Below are 26,724 nucleotides of genomic sequence, written 5' to 3' on the forward strand. Positions count from 1 at the left end.
AAGGTCATGTGGCTCTAATCAAGTTCAGGCGCCTTTAAACAAGGTCATATGGCTCTAATGGAGTTCTGGCGCCTCTAAACAAGGTCATGTGAATCTAATCAAGTTCAGGCGCCTCTAAACAAGGTCATGTGGCTCTAATGGAGATCTGGCGCCTCTAAACAAGGTCATGTGGCTCTAATCAAGTTCAGGCGCCTCTAAACAAGGTCATGTGGCTCTAATCAGTTCAGCCGCCTCTAAACAAAGTCATGTGGCTTTTATCAAGTTCTGGTGCCTCTAAATAAGGTCAAGTGACTCAAATCAAATTCAGACGCCTCTAAAAAAGGTCATGTGGCTCTAACGAAGTTCAGGTGCCACTAAACAATGTCATGTGACTCTTATCAAGTTCCGGTGCCTCTAAGCAAGGACATGTGGCTCTAATGGAGTTCTGGCGCCTCTAAACAAGGTCATGTGGCTCTAATCAAGTTCAGGCGCCTTTAAACAAGGTCATATGGCTCTAATGGAGTTCTGGCGCCTCTAAACAAGGTCATGTGGCTCTAATCAAGTTCTGGCGCCTCTAAACAAGGTCATGTGGCTCTAATCAAGTTCAGGCGCCTCTAAACAAGGTCATGTGGCTCTAATCAAGTTCTGGCGCCTCTAAACAAGGTCATGTGGCTCTAATCAAGTTCAGGCGCCTCTAAACAAGGTCATGTGGCTCTAATCAAGTTCTGGCGCCTCTAAACAAGGTCATGTGGCTCTAATCAAGTTCAGGCGCCTCTAAACAAGGTCATGTGGCTCTAATCAAGTTCAGGCGCCTCTAAACAAGGTCATGTGGCTCTAATCAAGTTCAGGCGCCTCTAAACAAGGTCATGTGGCTCTAATGGAGATCAGGCGCCTCTAAACAAGGTCATGTGGCTCTAATCAAGTTCAGGCGCCTCTAAACAAGGTCATGTGGCTCTAATCAGTTCAGCCGCCTCTAAACAAAGTCATGTGGCTTTTATCAAGTTCTGGTGCCTCTAAATAAGGTCAAGTGACTCAAATCAAATTCAGACGCCTCTAAAAAAGGTCATGTGGCTCTAACAAAGTTCAGGTGCCTCTAAAAAAGGTCATGTGGCTCTAATCAAGATCTGGCGCCTCTAAACAAGGTCTTGTGACTCTAATCAAGTTCAGGCGCCTCTAAACAAGGTCATGTGGCTCTAATGAAGTTCAGGTGCCACTAAACAATGTCATGTGACTCTTATCAAGTTCCTGTGCCTCTAAGCAAGGACATGTGGCTCTAATGAAGTTCAGGTGCCTCTAAAAAAGGTCATGTGACTCTAATCAAGTTCAGGTGCCTCTAAGCAAGAACATGTGGCTGTAATGAAGTTCAGAAGCCTCTAAACAAGGTCATGTGAATCTTATCAAGTTCTGGCGCCTCTCAACAACGTCATGTGGCTCTAATCAAGTTCAGGCGCCTCTTAATAAGGTCATGTGACTTAAATCAAGTTCAGGTGCCTCTAAAAAAGATCATGTGGCTCTAATTAAGTACAGGTGGCCTTAACAAGGTCATGTGACTCTCATTACGTTCTGGTGCCTCTAAACAAGGTCACATGGCTCTAATCAAGGTCAGATCCCTCTAAATAAGGTAATGTGCCTCTCAACAAGGTAATGTGCCTCTAGACTAAACAAGGTCATGTAGCAGAATGATGTGCCTCTAAACAAAATCAGGTGCCTCTAAACAAGGTCAGGTGCCTTCTAGGCTTGTCCCTGTTGATTCCACTGTATTATCAAAACAGAAAACCTTGTGTTTATTTGGCCATAGATGTGTTGAATAGACACACATTCGAAATAATGAAAACGTTAGTATATGTCTTCCTTTTCCCCCGGTGAAGCATACTTGTGACTGTTACCTTATACTTTTTACAGCAAATCAAACGAATTACCAAGCAATAACAAGTCGATGCTTTATTCCCGGTATGCACAATCATTAATGGTTAATAAATATTAAAAGCCCCTTTTTTCTTAGGATTTATACTCTTTCTCAATACAAAAATGGGCGGGAAAAAGTGCCGAATTTGTTTGCCTTCTTAAACTTTATTTTTATTTAATTTCAGGTAAAATCTGTATTACGAGTTAAACATATAATTATAAGCGTTACTACACTATTTGGTGTGCTAGGGAGTTGAGTTAATTAAGTAAAATCCATAATGGGTCAACCCTTTTTACTGTGGTGTCTCAGAAATGGGAAGACACCATTACAAACAAACACAGTGTAGACATACAGCTTTAATGGCGATTCCATTTTTACTGGGCTGTCCTATGATACCGTAGACACTTTTACAAACAAACACAGTGTAGACATACAGCTTTAATGGCGATTCCATTTTTACAGGGCTGTCCTATAATATCGTAGACACTTTTACAAACAAACACAGCGTAGATATATAGCTTTAATGGCGATTCCATTTTACATGTGTATCCAAGAAAATCGAAGACACTTTCAAAAACAAACACAGGGTAGAAATAGAGCTTTAATGGCGATCGATTTTACAGGGGTGTCTCAGAATATCGTTGACACATTTACAAACAACCACAGCATAGAAAAACAGCTTTAATGGCGATACCATATTTACAGAGGGGTCCGAAAATATAGCCGACACTTTCACAAACAAACACAGTGTAAAAACACATATTTTATGGCGATCCCATTTTACAGGGGTGTCCCAAAATATCATTGACACATTTACAAACAAACAGCGCGTAGAAATAGAGCTTAAATGGCGATTCCATTTTACAGGGGTGTCCAAGAAAATCGTAGACACGTTAACAAACAAACTCAGCGTAGAAAAACAGCATTAAAATTGCTTATTCTTTTAAAGGGGTGTCCCAGAGTATCGCAAACACTTTTACAAACACACAATTTCAAGCTATAAAATTATGATCATCATGAACCTGGTATATTTAAATACTGTTCGAGTAATACTTTTGCATTTCCAATATAATTATACAATGTATTCAATCATTATGTTTATGAACAGGTATGACGGTATTTAATAGTGTACTCGTATAGTATAAATAAAGGCTGTAACCTCCAATAACCTTACATGTAAAACATAAATATTTAGTGGATAGTTGTACTCTGAAGATAATGTAAATTTGCATCGACATTTTTTATTTCAACATATTTGAGCAATCTTCTAATACTGTTTGAGAACATGCATTTCGTACAAAGTCAGATATACTACTCAAAATGTCCCATGGATCACCAAGCTTTACTTCTGATATGTTCACATAAATGCCTATTATAAGGTTCGAGAAATATTTAACCCCATTAGTATATTTTAAACATGGTCACAGATATAGTTTTGTTTTACTAGAAATATGGCGAACTATTTGATTATTCACAAGCCATAACTGAAGTATGATACATGTTTAATCTTTTGATACAATTAAAGGCTCATCGCTATATTTCGTACACAACTGACGAACGGTTTTTTGAAATGGACTATTACTTTTTGATGCGTCGTAGCTGAAATCATTTGAAACGTAAGCATCCTAACGGCATAAGAAATCACCTTTAAAAAGAGTTAACAGCGATTTCGTTAGCAACGTTGTTAACTTTACCAAAGTTCTGATACCCAGCCCACTGTCTAATTGATTTAACTGCAATAGAAAACAGCATGGTTTATCACCTTTTACATATGTACAGTATTTTAGGCAATCCTTTGAACTGTTTGAACAGTGTATATAGCTTCTTAACACACAAGTTAATACAATTAAAATACCTGCTGTTTAGTGCTCGGAAGACAACTCCGGTACAGTCAGTGCATCTAGCTGTCTACCATACACTTTATTTCGTTAATTACTGCTTATAGTAATATAAGAAGTGAAACACCATAAAGTTTGTTTTAGTATTATAACCACCAATATATTAAAATGTCAAGCGATCAGAAGACCAAAATATATCCTTTTATTAATCAACTAGTACGTATTTGACGAGATACGGAGACAATTGCGGTTTGAATACCAGACAATTGGAGACAATATACGCCAGAATTCGCTCAATATCGACCAAACTCGGCCAATATCAACAAAACTCGCCTAATATGAGTTTCCTCCGTTTTGATTGACTACAAAACTCGCCTAATATAGGATTTGAGAAATGGGCCATTTTCATTGGCTGTCGAAACTCGCCTAATATGAAAAATATGCTCGAAATTATTTTTAAAGGTAGCCATTTTGTTTTCCGTTTTCCGACTGTTTCTGTGCTTCGTATAATTTTATTTGGAATACTTAAACCTATTGAATAATTGCAACACTTTTTGTTATTAATTAGGTAATTTCATATTTGCCCAGTTATTTGTCCTCGATCAGCTGTATTTGCCTTCGTCCTTTCGGGCTCAGGCAAATACAGCTAACCTCGGTCAAATAAATAGGCAAATATGAAATCACCTAATTAATAACATTATATTATAAATCAACTATTACGTATTGGCGCGATACGGCAACAAACGCGGTACCAATACAAGACATTGACGACAATATATGCCAAAACCCGGCCAATATCGAGCAAACTCGGCCAATATAAGTCTCCTACGTTTTGATTGGCTACAAAACTCGCCAAATATCGGATTTGAGAAATAAGAAAACTCGCCTGAGAAATTTGCTGGAAATTATTTTAAAAGATAGCCATTTTGTTTTCCATTTTTCCGACTGTTTTGAAATTGTTGTGCTTTGTTTATGCCTATTTGGAGAACTAGCCTATTAAATACTTTAACCACTTCTGTACGGTTTGATATTACAGTTGAACTTAACCCGTTGGTGGTTTTTTGTACACCATCAAAATATACGACGAAGCTTACGAAATAAAGATGAAAAGACATGTCCCCTTAGACTGTACAACGCTTTATTCATACGTATGTGCAATGTGACTAAAGGATGCATGTGGAAATCGGCAAAGTCAAGTCTAGAAAAGCAGACACCATGAATGAATAAGCGATAACAGGCTTCAAATATAAACATTAGTCTTGATTAGGTAAGTTATCAGAATTTTTTAACCAAAATGTCGAACCATACGTAATAGTTAATTAATTTAATAAAATACTTATCAATTAGGTGATTTCATATTGGCCGAGTTATTTGTCCTCGGTTAGCTGTATTTGCCTCAGCCTCTCGGGTCAGGCATATACAGCTAACCTTGGACAAATAACTGGGCCAATATGAAATCACCAAATTCATAACATTAAAATATTACACGACGGTCTCCAGCCAGGAGATGACAATGTTACTATTTATACACAGTCCCCGATATTTCTATTGGTGAAAAATGATCACTGGTCCCCGAGGCTCACATCTGTTCCATGTCACGAGACTTTAAGACGGTGGTCTACTGAACGGAAAAGAAAATCCCTTATATCACACAACGGTTCCCATACAGCGCACGACAATATACCGTGTATAACTTGGCGATAAATTATATCATACAACATTCCTCAGAAATGGCACACCACTTTCCTGAGACAATCCTCAGGCACGGCACGACAAGGTCCCCCGTAATACTCGGTGGCCGATGATATCACAGTGCAAATCAGGGTCCCTGATATAACCGGACGATCTGTAATATCACATGACTAACCTTATGCACCTCACGAGAGGGTCTCCCGCGGTCGCTGGTATCTCACGAGGGTCCTCGAACGGGTAATACACGGTCCGTGATATTACTGGAAGGTCTGTGGTATCACATCACTATCCTTAGACATGGCACATCACGGTACACGGTATATCTCAACCGTCGCTGATATCACAGGACGGTCCTCACACAGGTCATTACACAGTTTGCGGTATTACTCGACCTGATATCCAACGACGGTTCTCCGAAAGGGCAAAACACTGTCCCTGGTGTTATTCGTCGTTCTCAGAAATTGCATGACGACCCTCGCGTAGGGTACTAAACCTTCATCAGTATCATTCGACAGTCTCTGATTTTACCTGGCTATGCACAGGATGAAAACTGAGATGTCTGAGGTGCTACTCGGTAGCCATTTCAAATAAATAACTGACGTCAGAAAGGGCACTACAGGGTCCCGAGAATTAAACGATGATCTATGATATACCATACGCCGGATCTCAGACAGGCAACTTCATTCGACCGCCTTAAACATCACACGACAGGCAAATATATGGTCACTGGTATTATTCGGCAGTTTCACAAGACAGGGCACTACACGGTTCCCGTAATTATTTGACGGCCTTTGTATCACACGACGGTCCACTGACAGGGCACTTCACGGTCATCGATATTAAACGACGTTCTCCGATATGACGGTCCTCAAACAGGGCACTACACAGTACCCGTCATTATACGGCTGTCTATGATATCACCATATGTACCCAGACAGGGTAATATATGGTATTACTCGACGGTTTCTGATATCACACAACGGTTTTCAGAAATGGCGCTACAAAGGCCCCGTTATTACAACATGAGCACTGATATCACACGACGGTTCTCAGATAGTGCCCTTCATGGTTTCCGGTATCACAATACGGTCTCTGATATAACACGACGGTCCTAAAACAGGGCACTTTTTGGGCACCGGCATTACTCGACGGTCTCTGATATCACACCACGGTCCTCAGACAGAACACTTTACGGTCCCTGGTATTATTCGACGTTCTCTGGTATCGCCCGACAGTCCTCAGACAGGATCCTTCACGGTCCCCGGTATTAGTCGACGTTCTCTGGTATCGCACGACAGTCCTCAGACAGGAAACTTCACGGTCCCCGGTATTAGTCGACGTTCTCTGGTATCGCACGACAGTCTTCAGACAGGATCATTCGCGGCTCCCGGTATTTGACGTTCTATCATATCACACGACTGTCATAAGACAGGGCAGTTAATGGCCTCTGTTATTACCCAGTGGTTTCTGGTGTTACATAACAGGCTTCAGACAGGGGACTACACGGTCCCCGGTATTATTCAACGGTCTTTGATATCACACGGATGTCCTCACTGTCCCGGTCATTGATATCACACAGCGGTCCTCATGCTAGTGATTTTAAGGTCGTCGATATTACTCGACGGTCTCTTCAATCTTAGGCAGTGCAGTGCACGACGGTTCAAGGTATAATTTGATGGTCTCAGGTATTAAATCATTGCCTCAGGGAGGCCATTAAATGGTCCCGGGTATAACTTGTCTTCCCCTGATATCACACGATCATTACCAGTCAGGAGGCGACATGGTCCCTGATTTGATATGATAATAACCAGCCAGGCGACTGCACGGTCCATGATCTAACACGGTCTCCGATGTAATATGTAATCCTCTATGTAACATAAACACCCCGATGTTACACGACGGTTCCCGGCCAGGATACCACACGGAGGGAGACGGCGCCGGTTGCCTGTTTGAGTATGTGGACGGCCTTGCTATGGGCGACGTGCTCCAGACTGACGTCGTTCACACTCTGGATCTGGTCCCCGCACCTAGACAGCAACATATATTATAACAGTTAATGGACAAATTCGCCCCATCCCACTAGCACCAAATCACGGTACAGGTCTCCGCCTCTCACCCTAGAGGAGTGGGTTTGATCCCATGAAGCGGAACTCTTCTGTAGCCTCTCAATATGTACACTATTACTTGTTTAGACTCAGGTAGCGGACTCGAGAGTGAAGATCGAGCTTAGCATAAAATGAAACTATAGTCTTTTTAAATATCCGTACATGTAAAAATGTTCAGCTGTAAATGAACAGCACTTTTACTAAACTTGTATTGGTATTCAGAGAATCAACCATGATATTCCATACTTAAGTCTGTCATCGTTGAAGGCGGGTGTCGGCGACCAAGGACTTAACATAGACGGGTAAAGGTCCCTGTGGACAGTCGGCCCCGCCAACCACCGAGAATCCCAGACTGCCTCCCGCCGAGCCCCGTAAGAGCGTCACCGTCCTCACCGTCTTGCAAGCACTGCCATAAAACGTAAAACATGAACGTCAATTCCGTTTTACACTGCATGACAATGTGCATTATATACACGTGCAATACAAGTAATACGAAAGACAGATAAAAATAATTCGCCTGTTGTTTGCTGACAAAATTTGTACCAAATTTCATTTGAACATTATGAACTTTTTTAGATACGGCCAACTTATGTTCGTATTCAATAAGTACAACTAATTTTTATAATAAAAGAGAAATGAATAAATACTTGTTCACTTCATTTATCTTACTTGGGTAGTTGTTGCCAGAAAAGCCAGCTAGGTACGAAGTTTCCGGAGCCGTTACAGGCCTCAGGGGCCTCGACAATTCTCAAGGTCACGACGTTTGATCTCGTGTTGGCTTTAATCCGGGCCACAGCCTCCGGGTGGGACAACCCGAGCAGGTTGGCTCCGTTCACGGCCAGCAACACATCGCCTCTCTATCAACACACAAAAACATGGCAACAAGGGCGTTAAAGCATGTACTTAGTAGTAATCTTTATCAAATCGATTGCACTTGGAGCTGTTGATTGGCCCAATTCCACTTTCAAAGGGCTGGTTGAATCAAGAACTTAATCGATTAAAATCGTAAATTGAAATTATCTAAGTGTAATGTTAACGTTATTTTGTTACATATTTGTGTGAATTGAACTTTAACCGGTATTAAAAATAAACACACAGTTGGGGAAATAAGACCAGTCAATGTCCTGCCATTTGTTACGCTCATACATATTTGAAATTATTGAAGTTTTGACTATTTTTTAATTAAAACGACCCCCTGAGTCAAACAGGTCAGATAATCAGTAAGTTTACTGGGCTGGTAAGTAATCTGCCTGCTTTCTTGGCTAATCATAAACTATGTTTACGGGATCTAGTTATGTGTTGATGTACACTTAGGTCTATTGCTTTCACCGTACCTGCACTTGCTCTGACTTTGCGAGGCACCCATTGGGGTTGATGTTAGTGACATAGATGGGCGTGTCTCCTCGGGGGCTGGCTGCCCCGCCCGCTATACTGATACCCAACGACTCGTGCAACACCTGAAAACAAGAAATACACTAACAGCAGTGAAAAAATATATCGTGGTACAATGGCACAAATGCTGGATCACAAAATGCACTTATCACATTTATCACAAATCGAATTGCGGAAATTGGGACCTTCGAAACAACGAGCATGTCACAAATGTCGAAAGGTCACGATTTTCAATTGACCAATATGCCAGTGAAAGAAATGAAATTAATTTTTATATAAATTAAATAAAATATCTCAAGCAAAAGTTTCTGTTTTAAAATATGTCTCGTTACAGCCAATGCTAATTCATACGATCATTAATTAGATGGCCACATAGTTATAGTGTGTACAGTCAAAATAGGCGCTGTCTGGTTAGCGCAGTGGAAAGTGCACACGCTTCTCACCAAGGCGACCCTGGTTCGATTCCCGGTTTGACGCATGTGAGTTTGGTTTGAGGTCAGCAAGCTAGACAAGTGGGTTCTCTCCGGGTGCTTTAGTTTCGCCCACAACACAAGACCACACAGTAAATATAAAACAAATATAATAAAGCGCAGTAGAGTCAACGTCAATGCGCGTTTGTTTGCTGTTGTTGGAAATCCGTCGAAACTGGGGAACAACTGAGCAATTTTCAAATCCACAGAAACATACTTTTATTGCCACTGGCAACATGTACACCAAATGTCATTTAAACAGCTTAAACGGTTTACATCTCTGATTTTTTAGCGGATAAAATAGGCATTGTGAGGTAGTTTTTTTTATTTATTCGTGGTTTTCCCTAACGAGGAAATTTCGTTAAGAAAACATCCTCTGACATCGAATAAATAATTTAACATTTGTGTTTCAAAAGAATGATACCTTGTGAGCGAACGTAGTTTTATGTATATTGGTCTTTTTATATACCTTGTGTATAGTTATGAGAATTTCCCGAGACTTCCGGCAGATAGGCCAGACGGCGGCGGCCATTTCGGCGTCCAGGCCCCCTAGGGTGGCGGGCCGGCACCAGCCCAGATCCGGCGTCCGCGGGCGGCTTGTCCGCGATACCACGAACTGAACCCTATCAGGGCTCGCCTGAAACATCAATGTGCACATGTGTCAGTGCTCACATGAAACGACAATGTGCACATATTTCAGTGCTCACGTAAAACGAGAATGCGCACATTTGTCTGTGCTCACATAAATAGACAATGTGCACATGTGTCAGTGCTCACACGAAACATGATAATGCACATGTGTCAGTGCTCACATGACACATAAATATGCACATGAAACAAGAATGCCTAACTTATTCAGTTTAATAGTTAAAAGTTTTTCAATTTTCAAATTTATTAGGGTTTAGTGAAACTACAAATCGTAAATGTGAACTTGTGCCAAGGTCAACACGCCCTGTTTGGGCTTAAAATACATGTTGCAGTAAACTACAGTTTTGCCATCTCCTTCACCACAGGCGTAACCCATTTGCGTTGTTTACACAGTTGAGGTTAACTAACGTTAAGTTTGTATTCAGTCTGATTTATTTTTATTGCTAGAACCGGCATTATCTGAGTAATGTATCCGGCATACAACACGTTCGCCGATTTTTTGAGAATGATGGTGACTACCAGTACTTGAATGATGGCCGCCGCGTGTTCCTGGCTGCTGAAGGCCACGTCCACACCATTTATCTCCAGAACGCGGTCGTCGACCCGGAGCCCACCCTCCAACACTGCGAAACCATTTGGCACCTAAAACAATAGTAACACTACAAACAATTGGGACACTATATCAAGAGTAACACTGCTTAACCATTGTGCAACTATATCAAGAGTAAAACTGCTAAACCATTTGGCAACTATATCAAGAGTAACACTGATAGACCATTGGGCAACTATATCAAGAGTAAAACTGCTTAACCATTGGGCAACTATATCAAGAGTAAAACTGCTTAACCATTGGGCAACTATATCAAGAGTAAAACTGCTTAACCATTGGGCAACTATATCAAGAGTAAAACTGCTAAACCATTGGGCAACTATATCAAGAGTAAAACTGCTTAACCATTGGGCAACTATATCAAGAGTAACACTGCTAAACCATTGGGCAACTATATCAAGAGTAAAACTGCTAAACCATTTGGCAACTATATCAAGAGTAAAACTGCTAAACCATTGGGCAACTATATCAAGAGTAACACTGCTAAACCATTGGGCAACTATATCAAGAGTAACACTGCTTAACCATTGTGCAACTATATCAAGAGTAACACTGATAGACCATTGGGCAACTATATCAAGAGTAATACTGCTTAACCATTGGGCAACTATATCAAGAGTAAAACTGCTTAACCATTGGGCAACAATATCAAGAGTAAAACTGCTTAACCATTGGGCAACTATATCAAGAGTAACACTGATAGACCATTAGGCAACTATATCAAGAGTAATACTGCTTAACCATTGGGCAACTATATCAAGAGTAAAACTGCTTAACCATTGGGCAACTATATCAAGAGTAAAACTGCTTAACCATTGGGCAACTATATCAAGAGTAGCACTGCTAAACCATTTGGCAACTATATCAAGAGTAACACTGCTTAACCATTGTGCAACTATATCAAGAGTAACACTGATAGACCATTAGGCAACTATATCAAGAGTAATACTGCTTAACCATTTGGCAACTATATCAAGAGTAAAACTGCTTAACCATTGGGCAACTATATCAAGAGTAAAACTGCTTAACCATTGGGCAACTATATCAAGAGTAACACTGATAGACCATTAGGCAACTATATCAAGAGTAAAACTGCTTAACCATTGGGCAACTATATCAAGAGTAAAACTGCTTAACCATTGGGCAACTATATCAAGAGTAACACTGCTAAATCATCGGGCACCGTAAATAATAGAAACCCTGCTAAACTATTGGGTAACTAAATCTGTTTCTCTGCTAAACCATTGTGCTCATAAACAATTATTTTGATTGCCCTATTCGGATTTCACCGTGCACTATTTTGAAAGCCTTATTCGGACTTAACACTGCAAAATTATACATTCGTTCTTAGGATTTAAACGTCCAATATTTTAAACTTTTAATTTGGATTTAACCGTGAAATAATTATAACCGTGAAATATTTTAATGCCTTTTATGGATTCAACTGTGAACAAAGCCTAAGCCATACTTTGGATTAACCTTGCAATATTTTGATTGGCTTATTCGAATTTTAACGGTGCATTTTAACGTCTTATTCGGATTTAACCGTGCAATGTTTTAAACGCTTTAATTTGGTTTATCCGTTAACTAATTTAAACGTATTATTCGATTTAAACCGTGCTATGTTTTAAACACCTTTTTCGGATTTTAGCGTGATATGTTTTACACATCTTATTCCGATTTAACAATGCTATGTTTTAACGCTTTATTCGGATTTAACCGTGCTATATTATAAACGCTTTATTCGGATTAAACAGAGCAATATTTTAATGCCTTATTGGATTTAACCGAGCAATGTTTTAAACGCCTTATTCGGAATTAACCGTGCAATATTTAATTGCCTTATCAGATTTAAGAATGCTTTTTTTAAACGCCTAATTCAGATTTAAGCGTGCACTGTTTTAAACGCCTTATTCGGAACTACAGTTATATCTAAGTGTATGTCATAGAAAGATATTAAGGTGGGTACACAGTTATTGATACCCTTACAAAATATGGTATAGGGTTCAAAATAGCAAGTGTTTACGCTATGCATATACACTAGTGGTCGAATTTTTTGAAGGCAAAACACATTATCCTGTATATTTTATATTTTAACTGTAAAACTAACTTACTTACTATATTTAGAATATATACACCGGGAGCATGTCTGGAAATAGAACATTTCACAGTTTAGAACAGAACATGGAAGAATAAACTTTACTTTATTCATAGAGTTTTATAGGTGTAGCATTTAAGCGAACTTTAGGTGTGGACCCTGTTTTAAAGACGACTTAATTCATAAATTAGAATGACCTCAGTTTCATTTAGTCATTATTTTGCTATATTTTCAATTTATTATGCTTTTTTTTCTACGAATAAAACTACTCGGACCCTTTTATTTCCCATTAATGCATCTGAACGCACTTATTTTATCAATATTTTACTCTATGATATCGGTATTCCGGGAAAACAATACAATATAAGTATAAAAAAAATATTTGGTTTTAGCGAAATGCGAACCCACGCTGGTAAAGTTTAGAAAAAAATGAAATCGACGCCTTTACAACTAGGCCAGCAGGACTTATACAAAAGTTGTGGATCTTTTGACCTTTTCAGAAAACATTGATGACGTCACGTGTTAATGGCAATCAACCAATCACGGAACAACAAAGCCGTAATTCAGAGAGCATAAACATAGACGATATTTGAGCAATAACGAAGATATGCTGAAGGGTTCCAGCTTTTGGTATCTTAGTTTAACACTCCCAACGATTTGTCACACTTTTTTAGACATACAAAAAGTGTATTTTACAACAACATGAGCGAGTCCCTTTAAAGTCTTTATTAAAACAGGGCCCACATCAAACAGATAAGCGTTTGAACCAACAACAGGAATGTTCTTAAAGTTACAAGTACAGCGTCTTAAACAATATTGAAGAGTAATGTGGGCTGTAAGGCCATCTGCTGACCACTTGTATTATCCGGCTCCTGTTATTTCTTTCCGTACGATTTAAATATAAAGTACCTGCATTAAGCGGCCAACTGTTTAACGTGGCTGCAGTCACTAATCTGTGATCCCATCAATCCGTATAGACACTTATTAACTGCCATGTTAGTGAAATTTGTAAATTGTCACGCACGTGCCAGCAATTTCCCACCTGGATTAAGTGGTCTCATGTTTTAAGCACCCAATTTCACCTTATCCGAAGGGTGGCCACTTATTACAGTTTTGACTGTATCCCGTGCAAAATCTTATTACCCACACTAAAAAGTATATCTTTCTAATATTCGTAAACAATTCGATATTGTAAAAGACGATTGCATCAGTTTCAAAAAGTTAATTTTCTGATAGTTCCATGAACCGTTATGTTAAATTTGGATGTCTGGTGAATCGATTTAATCTTTGTTGCATTGAAAGCGTATTGTATGCTTATTCATACAGTCAAAACCCGTTGGCTCGATATCCCAGGGACCGGCCAAAAGACTTAGAGCCTTGCGAATATCGAGCCTCGCGGAAACGCTACTATAAAATATCATACATACATACATATTTTTCTTTTCACATACCTTTTCCCAACCAACTTTATTCCAAGATGCTTGCCCTTTGTCTTTGTTAGGGATATTTTTAATATTTTTGAAAATAAACAAATGTTCTTTAACTTCATTTATTTTCAAACAATATTAGCTCATTGACCCCTGCAAATCGACACAAACAAAGGCATTTACAGCTACCTGTTTTCAGTGATAAAAAGTTGACCATGGAACATAATTACCGGAAAAGGACATTATGGAAAAAATGTGTTTTAATGCTGATCTTGATTATGTAGCTTTAAATAGCCCGTCTTACCAAAAAGCATTTAAAACTCTTGTCACAAGGGCGTTATTAGAACCAATAGGCAATATAAAAGCTATTATTTTGGATATCGAAGCCTTCTTTGGATCATATCTAAGAGACATTCTCTACATGTGCAGTTTATTTTTTGTTTATAATAACGAATAAAGAAATAACCGGTTGAATAAGGGTTCCATACCGCTTTTTTACCCTACTTCCTGGTACAGAAGTGGGTCGACATTAACGATAGCTAAGTTATTCATATCAGCAATAAACAATACACCTTAACATATCAATGTGGACACATTCCGCTATGTTTATGGAATGTGTCTATCATGTTATATACCATTTATCACATTCATTTTATTCTATGACTCAGAAACGTGTAAATGTATTTCAAATTAATAAAAAAATATTTATATAAGATCACTTAAAAAAATGGCTAAACACTTTTGGCAACGTAAGTAAAACATAATACATGTACGATAACCTTTTCCATGGTTAAGAACAGGGAATTATTCTTTACTTATAATCTGCATCAACTACATCGGTATAGGTTGGCATTGCGTACCTTCTTTCTCAATAGGTCTCTCATCGTCCGCCTCTCTGTACACAGTGAGAGTACAGACTTGTGAGTACTGGCCGAGTATCGCCCTGGCCTGGTAATGACTCGCCTGGCTTAGGTCATCTCCGTTTACCTGCAGGACAAATAGGTATTTAAAGTGACACTCTTATTCAAAATCAATACATACACATGCATAACAATAGGTCTCTCATCGTCCGCCTCTCTGTACACAGTGAGAGTACAGACTTGTGAGTACTGGCGGAGTATCGCCCTGGCCTGGTAATGACTCACCTGGCTTAGGTCATCTCCGTTTACCTGCAGGACAAACAGGTATTTAAAGAGACACTCTTATTCAAAATCAATACATACACATGCATAACAAAAATACATTTTTACTGATAAACCTTTAACTACTAAATAATGCATTTATGGAAAATATCTTCTACTGAAAACAAAATTGTAACTGTGTATTTAATAGCAGAAAGCGCAAAAATATTAAATGATTGGTGAATGCTTAAAGATTTACTGTGGTCTACTATAGTCTCATATAAAAATAGAAATACCGTGTTGTATGCCCATTTATTTCAAATTAAACTACCGGTAGGAATCCTTCATAAGAACCATTGTTTTCCACATTTATTCATCTTTTTTTGAATATTAAAACAATATTTTAAATGTGTTAAATCTTATTTGGGAGTAAAAGTGCATCTTTAAATAATATCCTCATTCGATAACTCCGAAAAGGAAGTCAAACACTTAACTTATGCGCGTTCCCTGTTCCATGTGCGACTCCTTTTCGCACCAGTGACCTTATTTCTATCTATCCCTTAATAACATTGCAGACTCAGAGCAAATTTATTTTTGATCGCATTCCTTTCAACTGATATCTCTTCCCTTATACCTTCAATATTCCGTAAATCACTTCCAGTATGTCTCTTACTTTCAGTAGTTTTCACTAACTTCCAGTATTTCGCTCGTAACTCCGAGTTTCATTCCCTTTGCTCCATCGATCTATCTCTTGCATCTAGTTTTGTGTTCCTTACATATAGTGTTCTCTTAGCATTTGTAATCTTACCGTTACCTTCAATTTTCTGCTCCTTAAATTCAAGTATTTGGGCCGATTTCTTAATTCTTCAGTATTTTTGTCGCTTACTTCCATTGTTTTGTCCCGTATATACCATATGTTCCTTTACATGCAGTAGTATGCCCCCTTTTCTCGAGTTTTCCTCTAGTAGTTCCATCTGAGCTTCACTATATTATGTCTCTTTCATTCTGTATTAAGCCCCCTGTATTCTGGCCATTTATCTGCATTAGGTATGGCCTATACTACCATTTCAACAATCCAGATATCTACCCCTTACCGCAAGTATTCTGTTCCCTAACTTCCTGTAATCTTATTCCTTACTTTCAATGTCCTACTCCTTTTTGGCCTTAAATTCAAGTATGTAGCCCCTTAGTACATTCCGTGCCTTATTTCGGGAATTCTGCCCGAACCTCCAGTATTCTGCCCTTTAACTCAAGTATTATTCCCAATACTGCCAGTATTCTCCCCTTTTCCTGCAATATTCTGCCCAATAACATTCCGGACTCAAGAATTTTGCCCCTTTCCTCCAGTACTACAAGCATTACCTCCAATAATTTGCCCCTTTCCTCTAGCTTCTTACCTCTGATATTCTGCCCGTTTCCCCGAGTACTACGTCCGATATACTGCCCCCCTCATCCAGTTATCTGTCCCTTACCTCCAATATTTGGTCACCCGGTTGCAGTCTGCCGTCTCTGGACACTGCACCGTCTGGGAACACTTCCTGCACAACCACACACACCAGCGGAGTGTCACACCCTCCTACTATTGAGATCCCAAGATCAATCTGATCTCGCTCAATCTCTATAGTTGTAACTTCTCCCTTTATCACGGCGTTTTTGCCTAAAAACATGGACTTACAATTTAATAAAGATTTAACCACTCATATACATTTGCGACCAAGGAGATGATTTGCATATTCATATAGGGATGACTTTTAACTTGAGACAGAAATTGGTATGACAGTCATGTGCACAAACATGATACGCAGGTAATTTCAGCGCAAATTTGGTCATTTTTTTTCCTTTTTTGTTTCGATGTGTACGTATTTATGCATGAAAACGCTAATAGCATAATAACAATTGAAAGCGTTGAAAGCGTCGAAATGCGTAGGCGTGACAAGCGTGATTTTCTTTTACAATTCTGTTCACAGGCAGTAAAAATCGAACAAAAAATACCCCAAACTGGTATGTGTCTGTCAGTACCTTATTGTTGAGGATTTTTTTATAAAATAAGCATACACCTATATGTACTAGGAATATAAACATTGCTTGCACCCCGCAAGTGAAAAGCTGAAAGTAATACTGAATATTTTAACATTTTATGCGTACAATTATCTATAATTATCTATTCCCCTGGGTTCCCCACCAAGATGTCTTTAAAAATATTCGGCGTGCCTTTATATTCCCACTAACGTTGCAATCTTATTAATGTATTGAAATAAATGGTCTTTTAATTTTCGCACTATTTAAACCGCATAACACCATACGTCCCAATGTGTGATTCCGGCGCATTAATTATTTAAACATAATCATGTCATTTCAAAAAGTAGATATGACGATACAATAATGTACCTGCGTTCTGCTCCCGGTAAGCGCATTCCCAGAGGTGAGCCTGCAGGCCACTGCGCGGCCCTCGGAACGTGCATCCCAGCCCCGCCCTGATACACCGCGTCACAGTGCCCCGACATCTGACAATTTGAGACAAGTTGCAAGACGCTACATGTACGTATAGCTATTTGTACAAGTGACTAACCAATGTCATTTTTGTTTCTTTCTTTCAAAAGAGCACAATAAAGATTGACGCAGATGTGACTATAATGTACGCATGTTTCTTCAGATTTGCATCAATTGTTTATGGATTTCTTGAAGTAGATGCAAAAGGACGAGTGGAATAGTACGGTGGAGAACCCACGTGACTTATTTGGTAAAGTGCACGGCAACAAATGTCAACAGGTCTCGATTCAGGTAAGGTTTTTCAAGATAACTTTCTTAATATTTGGAGATTTATTGTGAAATAAAGACCATAAACCCCGCATTTAAGAGCTCTATCCACGGTAATAAAGAACTTTCTCTAATATACTAAAGTTTTCCTGAAAATCTTGACCAACTGATTTCTCAGAGTTGAAATCTAAGGCAAAGTACACGGCTTTTGACAAATCTATCGCTTTACTTCATGTTAGCCGTAAATAATTCATACCCAAATCTTATTTTATGCAAATTTTCTGTATTTTATAGTCTTCAGCGTGTATTGTTTAACTTCTAGTTATTTCAAAGGTAAAAATGAAATAAAACCAAATTGATAATGTACACGGACATTTTAGGATGATAAAGTACACGGTCATTTTAGTTTATGTTTGAAAGTAGAGTGCGGTTTATAAACTAATAGTTATATAAGCATTTTCTATTCGTGAAGTCAGAATGTATAGTGTTTAGTTTTTATTTAAGTTGTATCAATAAATTTTGCATTATAACGCACACCTAAATAACTAAATATTTAGCAATCATATTTAATGAGGAGTTGAAAGATAGTCTATGAGATAATTTAAGAGAAAGTCTGCCATTATAAGTTCGATTAGGCCTTTTAAATATGCAGATCAATACAGAATCATACATACATTTCTTCAAAAATCAGATAGATTTACTTATAAATTATAATCTTGACTGACGGCGAATAAAACATCTCTGTAGTTAACGGCCCGGCCCGTTTGTGGTGATTATAAATTTCATAAATGTTCCTATTTAGATGTGATATAAAACAATAAAATAGGCACATCACAATTAGTTTATATATATTTCCACATTTAAAGCATATTGTTCATACTTTTCAGGTAACGCTGAATCTTTTATTTGGTTTAGTCTGAACAAATATTATCTGATCTACATCAGTAAAACTGCGGTCGTTCGAACAATACAGACATAAACTCATTGTAAAGATGGAGGCTCGGAGTTAGATGGGAAACAGCAAGGAGGAATGAGAGCACACTATATTACCAACTTACAGGCTAGGACTAAGACTTGAACATCTAGATAAGAGCTGAGCATGGAACATTAGAATGTTCTAGACTAAAGGCTGAAATGTGATTACAAAATAATTGTGTTTCAAAGCTTGCTGAATTATATAAGATACATGCAGTTAAGAGTTTATAGGACATCAATGGGAAAATGACAACAATGCATCTATAAACCTTGTGAAAATGTTTTATGCTCAATCCGTTTTCATACTTATTTTACACAGCATTTTTTTCAGTACTGTAAGACAAACGAACATTTTGAAAGAGCACCGTAACAGTACGTTTTGCTATTTATCTTAATAAAATGTTAAACTCATCAAAACGTTATTTTAACTCGGCAACATACTGGAATGCACTTCTAACTAGACCATTGTGATCTTTCAATGTGTCCTGATTAGGTGTGTTTCGCCTTAACGTGCCTGCTGAGTCCAGATTTGAACTTGAATGCTGAGCGACACTGTAGACATTTGTGACGTGTCATTCCCCTGTGTCTAGTAGAAATCTGGTCACTGAGATTGGTCGTGTCACCCAATTTGAACCCACACACAACACAGTTTAGCTTCAATTGGCCGCTTTCGCGTCGTTCGTGTATCTTCAAGTCTTGCAAGAGCAGTTTTGCCACAATATTTGCAAACGTGCAACTTTGTCTCGCCGTGATTGCTACACCTATTAAAAAGACATGTACTGTCACAAGTTAGCGAGAAATGCTGGCAATGTCAGTACTTGAATGTAATTTATAAAAAACACTATTTACTGCCACGCAATGAGTGTTTGATCGTGTAATCAGCATCATAAAACTAAACGACCCTGTCCACTGAAACACGGACCACATTATTATGTGAAAAACGCAACCCCTAAAAAACGTTGAAAACACAGTCAGACGACGGCAAATCTTAACCTCTTTACAGTCATAATAAAAGTATAACTGTTAGCATATTCTTATTTTTCTGCGAAAAAAATAAAGCTAAAAACTAACCTGTGTCTGTGTAAACACTTTCCCGAAAAAACGATGGCAATTGACCAGAATGCCTTCTATCGTGGTCTACTAGATGTTGTTTTTTTATTTTGAAATGCCATTCCGCATTCTTAGCATAAAGTCGGAGTCTTCATATTCTGAAATGAAACAAATGTCACAAAATCATAAGTCTATCAAATCAGCTAGCAATCGAAGACATTAAAAGTACAAGAACACTTTTTTTTCTCAAAATTGACAAAATGAAGAGTTATTAAGCAGTTATGTGTTACTGTTTACCATGAATAATGAATACAAACACGTTTTACATATACGTTACGAAAAAGAAGTGGAACACCCTTTACAAAAACTTCAAGCCCTTTGTTAAAATACGGGACTGAATTTAGTGTGATAACACATGTTTCCATGATTCATGAAAATGAGCCCATCATTAAGGCGACTCCGTCGGTCTAACTGTTAAAACGCGTTCATTCTTCCATTGCCACTCCATTTCAATGCGTCTTTTCAAACATGGAGCAATGTTCAATAATGAATTTGAAGAATAGAAATAATAAATAAATTTATAATAACTCGTTTTAGCACAAGTCAGTGCAATAATGAGTATATACACTGAAGGTTGTAAACGACCGTGTACTTTATCAAACCTAAAATGTCCGTGTACTTTATCAATTTGGTTTTACTAGTAGTTCATTTTCGCCTTTGAAATAACTATAAGAAGTTCAACAATACACGCTGAAAACTTTGCCTTAGATTTCAACTCTGAGAAATCAGTTGGTCAAGATTTTCAGGAAAACTATAGAATATTAGAGAAAGTTCTTTATTACCTTGAATAGAGCTCTTAAATGCGGGGTTTATGGTCTTTATTTCACAAAAAATCTCCAAATATTAAGAAAGTTATCTTTAAAAACCTTACCTGAATCGAGACTTGGTGACATTTGTTGCCGTGCACTTTACCAAATAAGTCACGTGGGTTCTCCACCGTGAATAGGGTTGTTATTGATTTATGTAACTGATTGTAGGCTGTATCATTCATTTGAATGAAAACACATGTATAGCATTTTGATTCGTATTATGATTGTACTTGGTAGAATTGAAATTGAGGAGGTTGGAGTGGCATATCATGTACATCAAAAAACCAAATGCATACCTATATGTCACGTGTCACAAAATTGTACAGGTCATTATGATAATAAAGGAAATAGCAGGAGTTTATTCCCATCACACCACTGTGACCATGTGCAGGCATTTGCCTTCTAAAAACGTGGGACTTGAAAACAGTTTGTACGTACACGTACTAGTGTCGTTTTATAATCTCTAGTTATATAGAGAGTTATCTGAGCTGTGTGAAGTTAGCTAAACATTCGACTTTAGACATTTAAAAGATAAATAGCGTGCTCGACATTGGACATTCAAATTGTCCATTGCCGAACGTCGTGCCATTTTGAATGTCCAATGTCATGTCAGCATAGTATTTATCTTTTGAATGTTGAAAGCGGTGTTTTGCTTACTTCACACAACCATTCTATATATATATATATATATATATATATATATATATATATATATATATATATATATATATATATATATATATATATATATATATATATAGTTAACTATTTGCAAATTTCACGACGTCAATTTAGCAGTCAGAAAATTTCATGTATTATGAGATCTTTTGAAAGTATTTTTCATGAAATATTTTTTTTCATATTTTTAACATTTTCTATGAAATGATTTCATTGCAAGATTTTTCTGCCAAAATAAAGGGTTATTCTTTTGGAAAATTTCTACGTCAAGAAAATATTGAAAACTGTAGTTCATCTTGACAGTACCCATGAAATAAACACCTCCATTTATAGGAATACGGCAGTTAAGTGGGGCAATTTCTAAACAAAACTGGCCAAGCATTTTACATATCAAATAACTAAGTATTTCATGCCTTATGATAATAATAAGAAATTCTTATAATGTAGCACTGTTATAGCATTTAAATACAATGGAACCCCGTTGGCTCGACATCGCTTGGCTCGAATGTAAACATTACCGCTAGGCTCGAATTTTCCGAGGCTCGAGGTCTATTCGCCTGTCCCATTGAGATCGAGCCAACGAAGTTCGACTGTAGTGTGAAATTGAAATGATGACATCATGCATGCACTTTTTGTAATTAATTAGCTATAAAACGTTAGCCAATGGTAGGAAATAATGGCTCCTTGGCGCTTTTCAGTTAAAGAGCAATGCCGTTGAATATATATTTTTATATACTTAAGCGAAGTCCACAGCTAATAAGATCTGTATATATATCATTGTAGGGAACAGAAATTGATGAAATCGTCTGGAGTATCAATAATGCAACGGTCGGGTTTAATGATAGTGGTCTGGTTCTTCAAAAATAAATTCCGCTTGCTTATGTTCGAATCATCTAATTCACAATTTGATATCATACACAGTGAGTTGTCCATCTCATCAAAGAGCCCGACAGTTGGACAATTTATGTTAGACAAATTAGTAATTATGACCGAACATGTGTATGCCATTTTCTTTATGACAAGAAATGGTTTAAATCAAGAGGTAATTAGACGAAGAGCTATCGCCAGGAGATAAATATACCTATATTTGATGTTAAATGGGATAGTTATGTGTTATGGTTCATTAAAGATGCGAAATTGAATGGATTTGGAAAAAAAACTCCTCGTAGAATTTTTTTCATTAATTGCTGTTATACATGAAAACCTTATTGCTTAAGAGTCCGTATTCCTATCCCATGTTTATATTAAAATGTATGCGTTCTTCATCGTTACCCGAGCTAAGCAAAACCCGCTAATTTGTACTTTTTAACATTGTATTTCAATATTAAATACATAGTAACACAAATCTAAGAAGATATAGAATCCAACGTTCTAATACTCTTATTTCGTTCTTGTTATATGGTTTTGCCATGAAGCCGTTACCCGAACACTATAAATATAGCGCCAATAATGAGCTTATGTCTACCTGTGTGCGAGATGGGCCTCGAGATCAACACGCGGCAGAACCTCCTCACAATGGTCAGTGTTGGGGCACACAACAAGCAGTTTGTCCAGCAGCCTAGAACATAGAAAACAATCCAATCACAGAGCACAGATATGAGCCCACCCCGTGTCTTTTCAGGAGTCAGCCTACTGAAATATGAGAAAACGCTGTGTTTTGGCAGCGTTTAGCGTTCTGATGTATATAATACGCCGTGTCATCGCAGCGGTCCGCGTTCAGCGTGCTGAACGATGAGACAACACTGTGTCCTCGGAGAGGTCAGCATACTTAAATATGCAAATTATATTGTCATTGCAGCGTTCAGCATACTGCAATTAGAGAAACACCGAGTTTTGGCAGTCTTCAGCCTACTACAATAAAGAAAACACCGTGTTCCACCAGGATTTAGCAAACTAAAATAAAGGGGGAAAACGCGTTCTCGCAGAGATGAGGGTATAGAAGTATAAGGAAACACTGTCTCCTCGCAGCGGTCAGCAAACTTAAATATAGAAATATGACCTTGCACCGGTTTTCGTACTCATAAATAAGGAAACACCTTGTCCTCGCAGCATTCATCGTACTGAAATATGAGAACAACCGTGTTTTTGTAATCGCCAGACTACGGCAATGAAGAAAACACCGTGTCCAACCAGCGGTCAGCATATTAAAATATTAGAAACATCGTGTCTTCGGTCCAGTTAGCGTACTGAAATATGAGAACAACCGTGTTTTCGCAAGCGCCAGACTACTGCAATGAAGAAAACACCGTGTCCAACCAGCGGTCAGCACATTAAAATATTAGAAACATCGTGTCTTCGGTCCAGTTAGCGTACTGAAATATGAGAAAACGCATAATCCTTACATTGTTCAGCGTACACAATCATATACAGTGTTCAGTATATATGGTATAATTTTGTACAATATTGAGCTTTGAGGGTTACTTTTTTCGTTTGACATTTCTATGCATTCCTGTAACATAGTCTGCCGTAGTCATACACTCGTCATAATTTTTATGATAAGACTCGCTGACGGCCATTTCGGTGCACTATAATATGCTCTCAATGATCCCCTTCACTTACTATGTTTGGGACAAAGCAAAATTGAGGCGGTATCTGTCCTATCGTTTCAAAAGTGTACCTTATTTATTTATGATTTTTGACAACAGAAAAACATGACAATTTTCACTAATAGTGTTTGTAACTTGTTTAGAACATATCGCAGAAACTGAGCTACCGGGAATAATTTAATTATATAATGTATGTTACGATGTCATATCCAATTTGTGCATTAACAGTATGTTCACGTACAAGAACTGTTGAGTGCTCACCTAGAGGGGCAGAGGACGAGGTCCTGCAGACCGTCTTCCACTCTATTCATCCCGCCAAGCCACCGGCACAAAACAGCAGCATGCAACTCCAACCATCATCAAGAACAACTATAAATACGCCTTTGAGATAGATACATGGAAAGGTATAATGACATTTAAATTTTCCTGTTGTTTTTTAATGTTCCCGTTCATTATCGTGATTCACCAGAGTAAACAACGTTTTTATGCATGCCGATTTAATATTCCGCAACAATTTGGTTCTTTGGTTCCTGGTTTTTCAAATATAGTTACTTAAATGATTGTACGATACACTTACTTAATTTCGAACTAATGGCACAAATATCTGCTTTTAGACGTGACACATAAATAATTACACACTACTCTCCTTTTTATTTAATTTGGGTCGGATAAATATCACCACATTGGCAGTTAATGTTGAAATTAAAGGCTTTTCCCAGCAAGTCTTTATTTGTTAGCCAATACCGCTGCTAGTATCACATTAGAGGGTTTGTTGAACGGCTCTCATGTCCGATATCAACATTCCCCACACGCAGAGAATGTCCTAGAAATGTCCTGTTTTGAAATAATCATACTATGTGTAACATGGAAAAGCTTTGCGTCCTGTATCGTTAATTGGTATTCTGCATGTGGTGCGTTTGCCTCTGTCTGTATCCCGAGTTAAACCATGTTTCTCATGTTATTTTTGATTAAACATCGACACGAACGTGGGTGAATGAAAGTGCACGAAAAATGAAATGGAAATATTTATTACTGTCATGACCAAATAGCAGTTATTTTTGTGTGTTAAACACGGACTTCCTGTCATTGATTTTAAAACAATGTCTCTATTGTTCTCAATCCAGGTTTATTTAAGATCCAAAAAAATATTATAAATTTTGATTAAACAATGATGTGTACAATGCAACTTAATGGATTTATCAATACCGTGTAATAATGCATTACTTTTATAGACCATGGCTAATAATAAAATAAAATGGACCCCAAAATACAAACATCGTGCATCTGTGCCCGTAAATGTTCGACATATGTCCATAGGCAACCTAAGAATCAAACAATTCGCTTGTGAGCCGCATCTTATTCGTATTCGACTCCACAGATCAATCGATTATAACACTTAAAGCACATATAGTAGCGACATGTGATTCATCTTGTCAATATTTATCAATGAAGAAACGTTTTGTTAGCAAACAATACACAAGCGTTGATTGATCAGTCGTGATTGTATTGCTGGAATATTTCTTTCTTCAAAAGTGTTCTCATTTTGAGCATTTATAATTCGTCCAGACAGTGAAGAAGACATATGTGTCGTATGCCTTCAGTAGAAATAATGCTACAGTAAACTACAGGGACACGTTCAGTTGCCATACAATTTACAATGATCCTGATTTAACCTTTTCTCGGCAATTACAGTTGCTTGCCCTGTCCGATGTTCCCAAACTAACGTGCAGTTAAGTTTTGTTTTTTTAAATAGAGAAAAGACTATGTACTAGATTAGCGATGAAAGAGAGCATTGCCAATATTATAACATTTAAAGGGCTGATGTCATGGCCAAGAAATGTAATCCCTGCAAGGTTTGAAAATAACAAAATTGAGTTTGTTAGCATGACTAAAAATGAGATACAAGAATAACAATTCAATAATGATTTCAAAATGTGCGTGCTATGGTGGGAAAACGCAAATAGGTTTATTTCTTTTTATCTAGCGTCGACTTATGGCAAGATCTTGTGTAGGATGGACATATTTACATTGGCCAAGAAATGAGCCAGATTCTCATATCTTAAAAGATCTTCACTTCTTTTTCGGCTCTTGTTTGTCTCTTTTTACAATATTCAGATCGTTCTGTATTAACTTGAAGGAGGATTATTTCCATAAACAAACTTATTTCAGAGAAGCTGCAATCCTTAATTGATCTGATTGAACGGAAGATTAAACTGAACTTAGAACTTAATGAAGTTTTCAAATCCATCACAACATTCGATAAAAAAACATGGGTATTTAAAGTATTCGCTAAATCTTATAAATATTAATTAGGTGGAAGAAGCTTATCGCCATTTTTTATAACATAAGTATTTAAACTAAAATAACAAACTTTTGCCGAAGGAGAGATATGCAAATTTCTCATCCAACTTAAGAGGTTTTTCAAAATTTCACTCGTATTTATTTTCGGGGCCTGCCTAATTTTTAGATATATGAACATTTTTTCCCTGCCACACTTTGTCTAGATAAATGTTAGAAGATAGAAAAATCCAACCCGAGGGCACCTGCGGCAAGCCTCGTTACC

At 37.8% G+C, this 26,724-nt stretch overlaps 1 pseudogene; it reads right to left on the bottom strand.

The window, feature by feature from the left end:
• Positions 1–7,306: 7,306 nt before the first annotated feature.
• Positions 7,307–24,131, bottom strand: LOC128230629 (ligand of Numb protein X 2-like; annotated as a pseudogene).
• Between the last annotated feature and the right edge of the window lie 2,593 nt (positions 24,132–26,724).

The sequence above is a fragment of the Mya arenaria genome, chromosome 4 (assembly GCF_026914265.1).
Source record: "Mya arenaria isolate MELC-2E11 chromosome 4, ASM2691426v1".
Lineage (NCBI taxonomy): Eukaryota > Metazoa > Mollusca > Bivalvia > Myida > Myidae > Mya > Mya arenaria.